The following is a 13,879-nucleotide window of genomic DNA, read 5'->3' as shown; positions in this document are numbered from 1 at the left end:
ATTGTGCTGGTCAGATCATTTAGTCACAGCAGCAAAAAAGCTGACTAAAACAGGGACAAATCCAAAAGCAGAAAGCCCTGTTGGGAGGCAACTACAAGGATCCAGCCTGATGTAGCCTTGGATTCAAGTGGAGGTGATAGAAGTGGTTAGATATTTTAGGTATTTTGAAAGTCAAAATAATGGGATTCCAGGAGTATAAGATATACACGATATAAGAGGGAGAAATAAAGAGTTAAGAATGATTCTGAGAATTTTGAGAATATTATTCTAAGTCATAACTCTAATGAATGCATAATTTATAATGATACTTTAAAATGATTCTTCTTAGTCTCAAAATTAAAAATAGACTAATCAAAGAATAACATTTTATTGGAATAAATGTTTAATAACTAGAAAGCAATAGTGTAAGTTCAAACAAATCAAAAGTATCTAACTTCTTGGAACTGGAAAATATTTTTAAATGGATCAAAAGAAAAACAATTCAGTAGTCAATTCAAAACCAAGATCATCAAAATCTACAGGGTAAGATGAGTATTGAAGATGAAAGAGAGTTCATGAGGAGAAGAGACAACATAAAAGATTCTGTATAGCCAGATGTGGTGGCACACACCCGTAATCCCATCAGCTAGGGAAACTGAAGCAGGAGGATTGTGAGTTCAAAGCCAGAGTCAGTAATTTAGCGAGGCCCTAGGTAACTCAGTGAGACCCTGTCTATAAATAAAATACAAAATAGGGCTGAGGGTGCTGCTCAGTGGCTAAGTACCCCAGGGTTCAATCTTTAGCACAAAAAAATTCCATATAATAAGAGCAACCCAAGCCACAGAAACATGTTCAGTGATCAACATGGCAGAAACCTCCAGTATGAGGAGGAAACGGTGAGAGAGAGGCAGGAACTTGATGGGTGAGGGCATTATATGCTATGCCAAATGTTCACATTTCTTCCGAATTCAGTAGCAAGACCATTATAAGTTTTCAAATTGGGAAAATATTGGAAGTCACTTAGTATGTAGTCTTATTTTTCCCTCTAGCTATTAAGCAGAAAATCTTAGTCTTGTTTACCAAACTAAAAAGATATAAAATTCAAAAGTAGATCATATCTACATTGTTTTACAGAGGACTTTTCTCTTTTACTCAAGCTTATAGTATTATATTCTACTTTTGTAATCAATGTAAATGGTTTCAAATTAAAAGTAATTATTGCTGTGTGCTGTTTTAGTTGACCCTTTACCCATCTCCTCTCTTCTTGCATTAAGGTTGGAGTAGTCTGAGGGCAGGAACTTAATTTCCAGGGTTTTTTGGAAGTGACACATTTGTTGTTAGACAGAGATAATATTTCTCCCAGAGCCCTCACATACTGTTACTGAATAAATTGTACTGAGAATCTCAATCATTACCTGATTCTTTTCCTTGGTATTTCATTTATTTGTTAAGGATACACTATGATTTCCCAAGAAATTTTCATGAGAGAAGACTTCCTCAATCAATTCTAAGTATGGCAAAACACTCATTAAGCATCTCTGCCACTTCAAAGCCTTTGAAGCTAATTAAGCTTCTCTCAATATATTTATCCTCATTCACACAAATAGCCTCTTTAAGATAAATATGAATGCATTTTCAAAATTTACCTGTATTTCTGCTCCATGGTTCTTCATAATACCTTGTTATTTTTCACTGACTATAGAAACTAAGTTCTTTCTAGTACATGTTTTCCTTTGAACTCAGAGCTATGTATGTACGTATGTATGTATGTATGTATGTATGTATGTATGTGTCTGATTACATAACACGCACTTTTTTTTCAGCAAATTAGAGACTATGCCTTTGTAAAAACCACAATTACTTTATTTTTGTCCCAATTCAATTGTATCAGTTGCTGAAAAGTGTTCAAGTTTGTCTTTTGGTGATTGTCTTATGCCTAAACTAGTTCCCCTATTTTCAATATGTGAAAAGAGCATAACCCCAGTTAGCTCCAAAGTGGGGGAAAAAAGACACACCAGCAAGAACATTTCATATTTTGGAAAAAAATGCCCAACTGAGGAATCCTGCAGTTTACATCATGGTGGCGGGCTGACATGTGTTTTGATCAGAGTTCCACAAAAAACAAGCCTACAGAAAAGGAATACACGATATTATTTATTAGGAAATTCAGTCCTGGAAATGTAAGAATGAGGTAATAAGAGAGGGGGACCAGAAATGAGGAGGGAATCAATACTTTATCAATCAGATTCTTTCTCTGAATTGAGTACTAATGAATACTTCATCTTTCAGGGCAATCTTCAGGGATACCCTTTGGTGACACAAAGGGAGAAGAATTCATTTACCAGTTTCAGTGTTTCATGTTTGTCAAATTTGGCCCATGAAGTGCTAACTTTCCCAGAATTTCAGAATTCAATAAGTGGGAGCCATATCATGCAGGATTCATGCCTTGCAGTGTCTCTCACTTCTATACCAAAGAGGAAGCTCCAGGTAGAAGTCAACAGGAACACACTGAGCATGAAGTGAGGGCTTTTCAGATTGTGTCAATGAAAAGTTGATCAATGTGGCAGTGCTTGAGAGGAACAAATGGCCAGAGGTCCTGGAAACAGTTGAGACAGAAAAGATCTGAAATGGGGTCTGGGATGTAGCTCAGTGGCAAAATGCTTGCCTCACATATGCAAAGCCCTGGGTTCAACCCCCAGATCCAAAAGAGAAAAGACAAAAAAAATGCACCTCACCAAAACAAGAAAGGGTCTGAAATGGCACATAAGAGATGTCTGATAACAACTCATGTATCAAATACCTACTTTTCCAGTGTTCCAAATCCAATAACTAGAGTCAAACATTGTGAAGTTCTCAGTCGAGCTGAAAGTAAATGAGTCTTTTAAGCTTTATGAGCAGATTACAAATATGCTACTAGCTATTGTGTTCGTACAGTCTCTTCGAAATAAAAATCCTAGTTGTTCTGCATTCTCTTCATTACTAAATAAAGTACCTTTAAAACCACTCATATAATGGATAACATTAGTTGGTTTTGGTTTACAGATTTATGAAGTGCTTATTGTTTCCAACAAAGCAGAAGCTACCATCGACTTTGATATCATCATCTCCATCATCATGACTACTATAGAGGTATTATCCCTGATCCCAATGCTTCCTCCTAGCAAGTGGGTTTTCTAGTCATTTTCTTCACATGAGTCAATGAGCTTTTTACCTTGATACCTTTCCATTTAATCTTATCATCTTTTATGCTCATGACCTCAGTTCCTCTTCTTTACACTGAATCTTGATCTCACTGTTTCCAATCCAGTATTGAAACATGACCTCAGATCCAGTTGGCTCTCACTTGGATCTAACAATTTAGTCATGAACTTCCTGACTGACTAAAAGTCAGGATTAGCCCTACTTGATGTTTATGCAGAAAGAGCCTGAGTCGGTTCTTTGATAGATTCTTTACCCAACCAATTTATATCCACTCAGAGAGAATTAAAAGCTACTTCTCTAAACTCTCACACCCAAAACAAATAGGTAATGTTTGGAAAGAAACTTGAATCATGGGAAGGGGCTAAAGATTTCCTTCAAAAGATCCTCTATAACCTGGATCAAAAGATCCACTCAGTCATCATTACTCAGTCATCATTATTTATTATTATTTTGGAATGGAATGGAGCAAGACATCAAAGCTAGTACTTGACTGTTCTCTCCTTCTGGAATTTTGAGAGATCCACATAGTTTGCCTGTACAACTGGAAACCTCAACCCAAACCCAGACCTTATATAAGATGGAAGCTCCTTCACAGTTGCATTTTGAGTGTTGGAAATTAGGATCACTATCTTCTGGCTGTTTTGTTTTTCTTTGTTTTATTTTGTGTGTATTTGTCTTTGTATTTTTTTTTTTACTTGCTCTATTTTAGCAATTTTGGCTTCATTTGTCCAACAGAATTTGCTGGAAGTAGGAAAATGAGACTTCTCCTAGATAAGAACCTAACACTGCCCTTAGTGTGTCAAATCCCAGTGGAACACTCTATCTTGATGTATTAAGGAGTGCTTCCTGGGAAAGCATAGTAAATTCCCACATTTATCTATTTCATAGTACAATATAGACCTTCTAGAGGATATAATTTCTAGAAAGGATTTTGGCTATAGCACCAAAGTATTTTTAAAAATTCTTTGAACAGTGATAGTCTTTGTTCCTTCTCTGAGTGTATCTAGATCTTACTGTCAATCTGGGCCAAAAAATATGCATGTATATACAAAGTGTGCTTCTCAATATAGTAGATGGAAATATTTATTTATTTACACTTTTTTTGCTTAGACCTATTGTGTAAGAAGCCCAAGGTTATGTTTATCAATTCCTCCCCACACACACTAAAAGGATAAAGTTTTGTACTTCTTTATAAAACTGAGCATCCACAGACCCAAAAGTATCATTTTCTCTACAGTCACAAGGCACATAACACCTTGCTAGAGTGCCATGGAGGACCTGTTGATGAGTCTCCCATTGTAATAACAGGACAGCAATGACAGAAATCTGCCTAGGTATGCTGATCTACAAAAGCTTCCAAGAGAGATAACTTGCATATTTTTAAATAAAAAAGTCATCTTATTTTCAGGATCTATTATAATATTTGGACTCTAGAGGATGAACCTCAAATAGAAATTGAATTTCCAAAATGTTTACTCTGGTTGAAATAATGACTAGAGTCTGATTTGGGCAACAGGGTTGATGCAACTCTGCCATTACTGCCCTTTTCTGCTACCACCTCCCTGGACTATTCTAGGGAGGAGGGTGGATGGGGCTTCAAAGCATTAGAAAGCTTCTCTGCCCACATATTATGCACTTCCAACTCTTTCCATCTCCAATGACCTTAAAGTATCACAGGGAGTTTTAAAACAATTAACTTTTCTCTGCAGAGGGAAAGAGCACTCTGCCCCAAATGGGGAGCTTTGTGTTCAGTACCTAGTAAGTGTAAGAAGTCAAAGGGGGAGAAAAAAGAGAGAGAAGGACATTGGTGAACAAAGCACAGAGGAATGAAACCAACAATCTTTTTAAAAGAAACTTTAAAAGTTTGGAAAAATCTGGGTATTCAAACTGATTATGAAATCACCAAACTGATTTCCACCCAGCATATGTTTATTATTATGCTTACTCTTGTTTTCTTTCTTTTTATCCTTGGACTACAGACAGAGAAAAAAATTGTTTAAAGTCCCACATCTTAGCTTCAAAAACCAGGGTGTTTTCTAGTTACATTTGCTGCTTCTTTTCTTGCCAAGTTCAAGCCTTTGAGTCTAATACGAAAAGGAATATGACAGAACTTTATAAGACCAAGTGAATTCATTGAGTCTAGTCCTGCAGTCCAAAACACCATGACTCTGATGTAAATTTCACTTCTGTGTCCTGTCTTCTCATTCTCTTATTTGCATTTTTCTCCTGTCATTTATTGCTTATACTGAACTTCTTCCATTAATGCATTTCTATAACATCTTTCAAGATCAAAGCCAAGTCACCTTATTTGGAAGTCTTTGCCAATTCATTTTCATCCAACTTTTGGGTCATGATGCATTTGATAAATCAAATGCTATGTTCTGCATGCTTGTGTGTCCCCCCTGCCTAATTCATACATTGAAACTAAATTCTCAATGATAGCGTTAAGATGTGGGACCTTTAGGAGGTGATTATGAATTAACAAGATTAGTGTGTGTATAAAAGAGATGCAAAGAAGCTTCATGGACCCTCTTACCATGTGAAGATGCAGCAAGGTACCATCTGGGAAGCACAGAGCAAAGCCTCACCAAGCACTTGATCTTGAACTTCCCAGGCTCCAGAAATGTAAGAAATAAATTTCTGTTGTTTACAAATTACTCAGTCTAAGGTATTTTGTTTTAGCAGCCCCAAGAGACTAAGACATCAACCTTTCTGTACTAATATTAATAATAACTAACATGTACTAGGCACTGTAATATTTTATGGAAATTGTCTTAGAGAATACATGATTCCATGCAATAGGCTTTTGCAGATGGAGAAACCAAGACACAGAGAGGTGAAGTCCTATTCCAAGATGGTTCTGTATAAATACACCTCCAAGTGTACTGCTCTCCAGTGCTTTGGTGTGCATGCCTTGAACATTTTTCCCTTAACATTTTATTGTGAAACATTTCAAACATATAAAAAAGTTGAAAGAATATTAAAGTGAACACATGTATACCCACTACCTATATTCCACCATTTCCTTTATTTATTACATATCTATCCATTCATTGATCTTATTTTTGTTTATGATTCAATTCAGAGAAAATTGTAGGAACCATTATATTTTCACCCACCAATACTTAAGCACGAATATCAGTAACTTGTTTCTCAATTTTTGGGGGGAGTACTGGGGATTGAATCCAGGGGCATTTAACCACTGAGCCACAAAACCAGCCCTTTTCATTTTTTTTAAATTTGGAAACAGGGTCTTGCTAAGTTTCTGAGGCTAGCTTTGAACTCATGATTCTCCTGCCTCAGCCTCCTAAGCCAAAATTTTGATGTTAAAAGACAATATTGATATGGAATGAATGACTGTGCTCCTCCCTCTGTAGACTAGGATTGACTGAGTGGTGTACACACCTTTTATTTAAACAGTACATGAAAAAATGTAAAAGCTGTTTTTCTTCAATATGTGTACTTCCAAAGTAGACAATACCTTTCAAGGTCCTTGGGATCTTGTTTCTACTAAGATGAAGATAAATAAAATTGCCATCAGTAGACACAGAAACAAAGGATAAACATGTACCTTTAAGCTCCAAATTCATTCCAGAAGGCATTTCCGGACCACAGACCAGTCACACTGGGGTGTTCTTGGATTTAGATGAGAAGGAGTAGTAGTAAGGGATATCTTGGGAGAACACCAGTCAGTAGAAATGAAGTGAGAAGCCAGGCTTTGGACAATGGAGAAGATTGTGCCTCTTTTTGAGTCTGGGGAAAATACACTGAAGTAGTCCATTCTGAACCACACCACACTGGTTTTTATTTCCTCAAACAGCTTCATGAGAAAACAGATATGAATTTTACATGGTTGATATTTAACTTTCCTACAAGACATTTAACTTGTTTAATTACAACCTGATTTCATTATTTTAACAGCAGTACTTCATTTTGAAAAAAGTCTTATAAGAAATACAAGCAAAGTTCCCTCTGAAATTTAATTTATCTTAAGGTTCAAATGTATGATTATAATATTTGAGATACATCTGAAATACATTATCATTTTTTATTGCTGGGGACTCTATGCTAAACAGTCATTGTTTGAAGCATTATCTAAAACACTTAAGGAAGGCATTACTTTTCTTGTGGATTATGAAAAGCAATTAAGGGGAATATTGAAGCTTGAAGTTTGAGATTCTTTTCATAGCTTTGATATTTAAGAAGCAATATTTTCCTGCTTAAGCAGACACTAACTCATCATTATGGAGTTTGAGGTTAAGCTTTATTGCAAATGAAACAGGTGGTTTTCAGATAGGGTTGCCAGATGCAGCAACTTGAAATACAGAGGTCCCAGTTAAATTTGAATTTCAGATAAACAACAACAAATGTTTTGTGTCAGTATTTCCCAAATACTGCATGCACATACTTACAATAAAAATGTATATTGTTCATCTGAAATTCAAATTTAACTGGATGACTATATTTTATCTAGCAATCCTACTTCTGGATGGAGTTTGGAAAGCTTCCAAGAAGGTAAAACACTTAAATATCTCTCCCAATGAGATCTTAATTTTTCCAATTGATGGTTCTGTCTTTGTTCAGCTAAGCATTGAACTCTTCCTGAAGTCCTATGAAAATTCATTAATTCATTATCCCCTATGCAATCATTAAAAAGAAAACATAATTCTTTATGTTCTCTCTCTCTCTCTCTCTCTCTCTCTCTCTCTCTCTCTCTCTCTCTCTCTCTCTCTCTCTCTCGGTGGTGCTGGGGATTGAACTCAGGGCCTCACACATGCTAGGCAAGCACTTTACCACTGAGCCACATTCCCAGCCCCCATAATTCTATATATTCTGGCATGGAAATATCTCCACAAAAAATTATTAAGTGAAAAAAGCAAAATCAGAAACACATGCACTCTTCAGAAAGGGGATCTGTTTGTGTATGGTTGGGGGAGACCATGATAGGGAGTCTGCCATTTCACTTTCCTGTTCTGTATATCTTGAATTTTCTGTCACATGCACATGTTATGTGCAATTCAAAGACAAATTAGTTTAAATAAATAAGCAAAGAAGCAATACAAAAAATGTTCCTTCCTAAGCAAAATAGAACAAAACCTCCAAAGAGATGCCTGATATTTGGTGGAAATTACCTTACTAATCTCTTTGATTCCATGTTTGACCTTATCAGGTCATCTTAAGAGCTCTGAGAATGTGTAGATAAACTATTTTACAATTGTACATTGGTTGTGCTCTGTCAGAATGTATCTGACATTTTTTTAAGTGGAAGAAGATTTCTTTTTTACGAAGTTGTAGCTTTTATCTGGAAGAGAATGTGCTTATTTTTATATGCTTTCATTACTTTATATATTTTTATTCTTTTCATTCTCAACATATTGCTCCTCAATAAATGTGCATGTGCCTGTGCACACAAGCACACACACACACACACACACACACACACACACACTCCCCTCCTAGCAAAAGATAACAAAGAGTCCCTTTGTGAATAACAGGTAACACAGTGATCTGTATTGATCTAAGTTTCTCCATCCACATTTTTGGCCCAGACTTCCATTACAAAATCAATTTTCAGGCTATATGGAAAGGGGTTATTTGAAAGGAAAGACCAAGTTCATAATCAAATATAATGTTCAATCTAAGAAAAGTTAGTGTAACACACACACACACCAACAACAACATTTCTAATTAAAAATATACTGAGATATTCGGTAAACTCAAGAAAATCCAAATGGGAGTTGATTCAATCCGTCAGCTTACATTCAACCTAAAACTCTGTTTACTGATCTAAGCCTTCTCCTGGGTCATTCAATACCATTGAACCATCTCCTTCCCCTTTCTGGCTCACCACATTTCTTTTTTACACATCTCTGGTAGCTTCTAATATACTACTTTTTTGGGGAAGTCCTTCCCAGGTAACAAAAGAGCTGTTTGTCCCTCCTTATTGGCTGAACCCACACCTCTGTCTTTATTTTTCTATTTCTTCAACAATCATTTATGGAGCATCTAATCTAAGATAGGTATTGTTGTAGGTGTGGGCAAAATCTCTTGTGCATCTTACATGCTAGTCTGGGAGACAAAAGAAAATAAAAAAACAAGTAAAGGGTAACAAAAGTAACAGGGGTGAGGTTACAATTGAGGTGTATTCTGGAATGTTCTTTCTGACGTTCCATAAGACAGGGAATGGATTCCTGTGGATATCCAAACAAGAGAATTCTAAATAGAGGAAGCAGAAAATGCCAAGGAATGAAGCTAGAGCGCACTGAGGATGTTTCAGTACAATGAGGGACCTAGGGTCACTGGAGCAGAATGAGAAAGGGAGATAAGTAGAAGGAGTCAAAGAAGTAGCAAAAGGCCAAGTCATGAAGGTTTGTTGAGCCGTGATAAGGATTTCAGATTTTGCAACTATTCCTCAACTTTAAAATCTTGAAAGGATTCACCAGAGTACAGTCACATAAGACTTTTACTTCAGGGTAAGAATGTGATGCTGCAAGAGAAAGAGAGGACAGGTAAACATTAAGACTCAAAAGTCTCTCATATGCAAATTCCTCAGCCGCTAAGAGAGGCCATGTGACAAAATTCTGGCCAATGATGTATAGCCAGAGTTCATGGGGAGGAATTATCTTTCCAAATACAAAGGCAGAGTCTCTCCTAGGGGCTATGAACTTTATCCTATCTCTTTTTAGCTTTTGTAGAATGTGGATATGACTTGGAGGTATAGCAACTACCATCCTGGGAAAATGAGAATGACACCAAAGAGTTCAGAGGAGGGAAATGAAAAGAACCCAAATCATGGATGACATGGTCTTGCTACCATACCAAATCTGAGTTTCATAGGTAGCCCCATGATTTTTGTTGTAGCAAACCAATAAAATTTTCTGTTAAGACTATTGTGATAGGACTTTCTGTTGAATATATGTCTAACTGATAAAGGTGGAATCTTTTATTGTCTCCAAAGGATAAAATTCAAGTTCCTAAGTATAGCAAATGCAGTTCCTATGACTTGCTTTATCCTTTGCTACCCCGTTACCTACTTTGTGCTTTTTATTACTATAATTTCTAAGAATACCCATCACATACCTATCCATTCAAACCTCAGGGCCTTTGAATGTGATATCTCTCTGCCTTCTATGCACTATGCACTTTTCCTTGTGTAGTCCCTCCCACTTATCCTTTAAGACTATCTCAAGCCCTGGATTTCTCCTTCTCCATGCTCCTATAGGACACTCTGCATTCATTTACCTTGTCATTGGCCAAATTGCATGGCTATTTATGTCTGTGTACCTCTCCCACTAGACAAGAAGTTTCTCAAGGGACTGACTCATCGTCATCCCCACAGCACACAGCACAGTGCTTGTCAAGCTTACTAAATGTTAGTTGAACTAATATGAACTAAAGGTGGTCTTCCTTATATGTGACATGGGGTCAACTAGAAGAGAGTCACCAGTTCTAAGCTACAGGAACATCCTATTGTGTAGTTCCAATTATCCATTGAGCCTCGAAGTATAATCCTATGAACAAAAAAGCCTAGGTGACCCAAAAAGTTTAAGGGTGTTTTCTGAGTTCCTCCAGGAGGAAGATGAGATCTTGAGGACATAGTTTCTTTAGGTGCTTTTCATCAATAAAGTCCAACATTTCATATCAGAGAATGCATTTGTGGTGGCATTGTAATTTGTCAACCTGGCTAGTCACCTAATGTGTATGTTAAGTGTGCCTCTAGTTAGAGTGCACTATGAGAGAAAGTCTTGGGAGAGTTAGAGGGTAGAACAGAAACAGTAGCCATTTTGTAGCTCACACACATTATCTCTGACTAGCTAATTCACTTCATCAGCTGCAACTGTTCTACCTTCCCCTAGATTCTCTTTCAGCATCTCCAATTTCTGAGCCAGGTATGTATGCTTAACTCTGTGACAAAGGACCCCAGTCTTTTTGAGACACCGACACCACCAAGGTCAGGGACAGGAACTGACATGGGTTTCCATCTGTCTTTGTGAGATTCCAGCTCATGGTAGTAATTCCAATTGCTCATGATCGCCCCAAACTTAACATTTGTCTTTCCTTCCTAACTGCCTACTCTAGAGATATCAAGATCTAACATTAAGGACAAAAATGGTAGACTTACGAGGACTACTCAACCAGCACTCACGTTTATGTCAAGTCAAGTCTCTATAATTAATAAATCCCTTAAATATATATGTGTATGTATGTACATATATGTGTGCATAATATGTAAATGTATATATATACATAGTTTGTGTATAAATTTATATACATAATATATAATCTCTCCTAGTGGTTCTATTTCTCTGAAGAAAACTGACTGATACCACATTGATTCTTGTAACCTCCCAATATTTATTATTTTCTCTATTACTGATCTCCTTACCTGAAATGATATGCTGTATAGCATTTAAGTAGCAATTTTATTATTGTGTTTTCCTGGAAGTTATCTGGAGACACTATTCCACCCTGTAGACCTTCTCTCAATGTAGAATATGCTGTGGTGGCAATAAAAAAGACTCCCAGATAAAGGACTGGCCTATATTGGATGTCTTTAGGGGGTTAGGCTACAGAAGACTTGCATGAGGTCATCAATGCAATGAGGAATCAATGCATGAGGAATTTATTTTACTATGCTCTGAGTTGCCTCAGAGGTGGGCATAATTTGTACTCTGTCCAGCAGCTCATTGCCAAAGAAGCAGGGAGAGAACTGATGAATAAGACTTTCACATCAGTACATCCGGAAAGAAGCCAAATAAATATTTTCAACAGATTTTGCTGGCTGGAGTCTGAAGCCAGAATACACTGTATAGCTTATGTCCAAATCTAAGAATGCTTAAAATAAGGAGTATCACAATTGCAAATGTCAGAGGATTCCTGAAAAAAAAGAAAAAGAAAATGAGCACGATAAGAGTCCTGATTTCGCAGTGAACTCCTAGCACTGGTCCTATTTGGGCCCTTAAAAGTTTCAGGAATTGCATACACCCTGGTTACTTCAAAGATAGCTCTGATTTAATATTTGTTCCTGGGACAAGATGAGAGAAATGTGAGCCAAAGCAAACAATGGTACTCAGCTAACTTGCAATAATATCCTGAATGTAATAGGTGCTTGAGTTTCACTTGCCCATGATAAAAATGTGCTCACATTAGTCAAAATAATCCTCAATTCTCTCTAATTCTTGCCTCTAGATGTCAATATAAGAACTTCATCCTCTTCAATTCAATGCCTAGCCCAAGTATTCCTGGGAATCCCTGTAAGTATATTGCATGTACATCCAAAGTTTCAAATTCTTTGGAGTACCCCACAAATGATGTTCTCTGGAGCCCTTTATGGTTTAGATGAGATATCCCTCAAAAGATCATGTGTGAGATAATGTGGGGATTTTCAGAGGTGAAATGATTGAATTGTGATAGGTGTGGCCTAATCAGTGGATTGATCCACTGATATGGATTAACTGGGTGGTAACTATAGGCAGGTGTCACTGAAGGAGGAGGATCATGGGGGTTACAGGAGTTGTGACTTTGGAATTTACATGTTGTCCCTGATAAGCAGAGCGCTCTCCCTCTCCCTCTCCTTCTCCCTCTCCCTCTCCCTCTCTTTCCTGATTGCCAAGTTCTGAACCTCTTTCCTTCACCATGCCCTTCTTCTATAATGTTCTGCCTCACCTTGGACCCAGAGCTGTGGAGGTGGCTGACTGTAGACTGAACCTCTGAAACTGTAAGCCAAAATAAACTTTTCCACCTCTACATCGTTCTCGTCAGGTGTTTTGGTCAGGTGTTTTAGTGATGAAAAAGCTGACTAAAATAGCTCTCAATGTATAGAAACAGTCCTATGCAAATGTGGAGAACATGCTCCCTGCCCCAGTCTGCTGTATTTTGTCATTTAGACATGAAATTTCTTCCATTATATCTTTATTGAAAACAGCTCTGTAGTAAAGACTTGCAGGGCTTACATAAACTTAGTTCTCTCCTTCTGGGTACACCAGTGAATTATACTTCCCCTGCATTTAGTCAAGGTCATAAGACTAATTGTAATCAGGGGCTGGGGGCATAAATCATATGGGTAATTTTCAAACTGAGGCACTTAATATTATGTTTGAGACTTTCCAGTGCTTTCTCCTCCTACTGTGATAATCAAGGAGTCAGTATGTTTTAGATAGTGTAGCTGCAAGACAGTAGAGCCTCCACTAACCTAGGTCTCTGAATATCAATCCATAATGAGTATGAGGAGTAATCCTTTGCTGTGGTAGATCATTAGGATTTGGAGATTTGAGGTTTATTTGTTATTGCAGCATAACCTTTCCTATCCTAACACAAACTCTTTTAGCTTACAAACCTTCTTCCAGTGCAAGTTTTTGAAATTGCTTTAAGAAAGGTTTTAATCCTCCTGCCTTGCCCCCAAGTCACATTAAGGACTCCAGTTGCACAAAATTAGAACCATCATTATCACTGGCTTATAAGTCATCAAAATCTTTGGTCCAAACATACTCTAGATATCTAACAATCATATATTTTTTTAAAAATAATGTAATGAGTAAAAATGAACCCACCAATAAATTAAAACCTAGAATATTACAAATAATTTACAGCTAACTATGCACTCCTCCCAAATCCCAGAATACTGCCTCCTCTCCAAATAAACATAATTTAAAATATTACCTTTTCCCTTCCCTTGTCATAAATATGTATGTAGTTATAT

This window comes from Sciurus vulgaris (genome assembly GCF_902686455.1).
Source record: "Sciurus vulgaris genome assembly, chromosome: X".
Taxonomy (NCBI): Eukaryota; Metazoa; Chordata; class Mammalia; order Rodentia; family Sciuridae; genus Sciurus; species Sciurus vulgaris.
The sequence above is the reverse complement of the archived record's forward strand: the minus strand, read 5'-3'. Positions refer to the sequence as shown.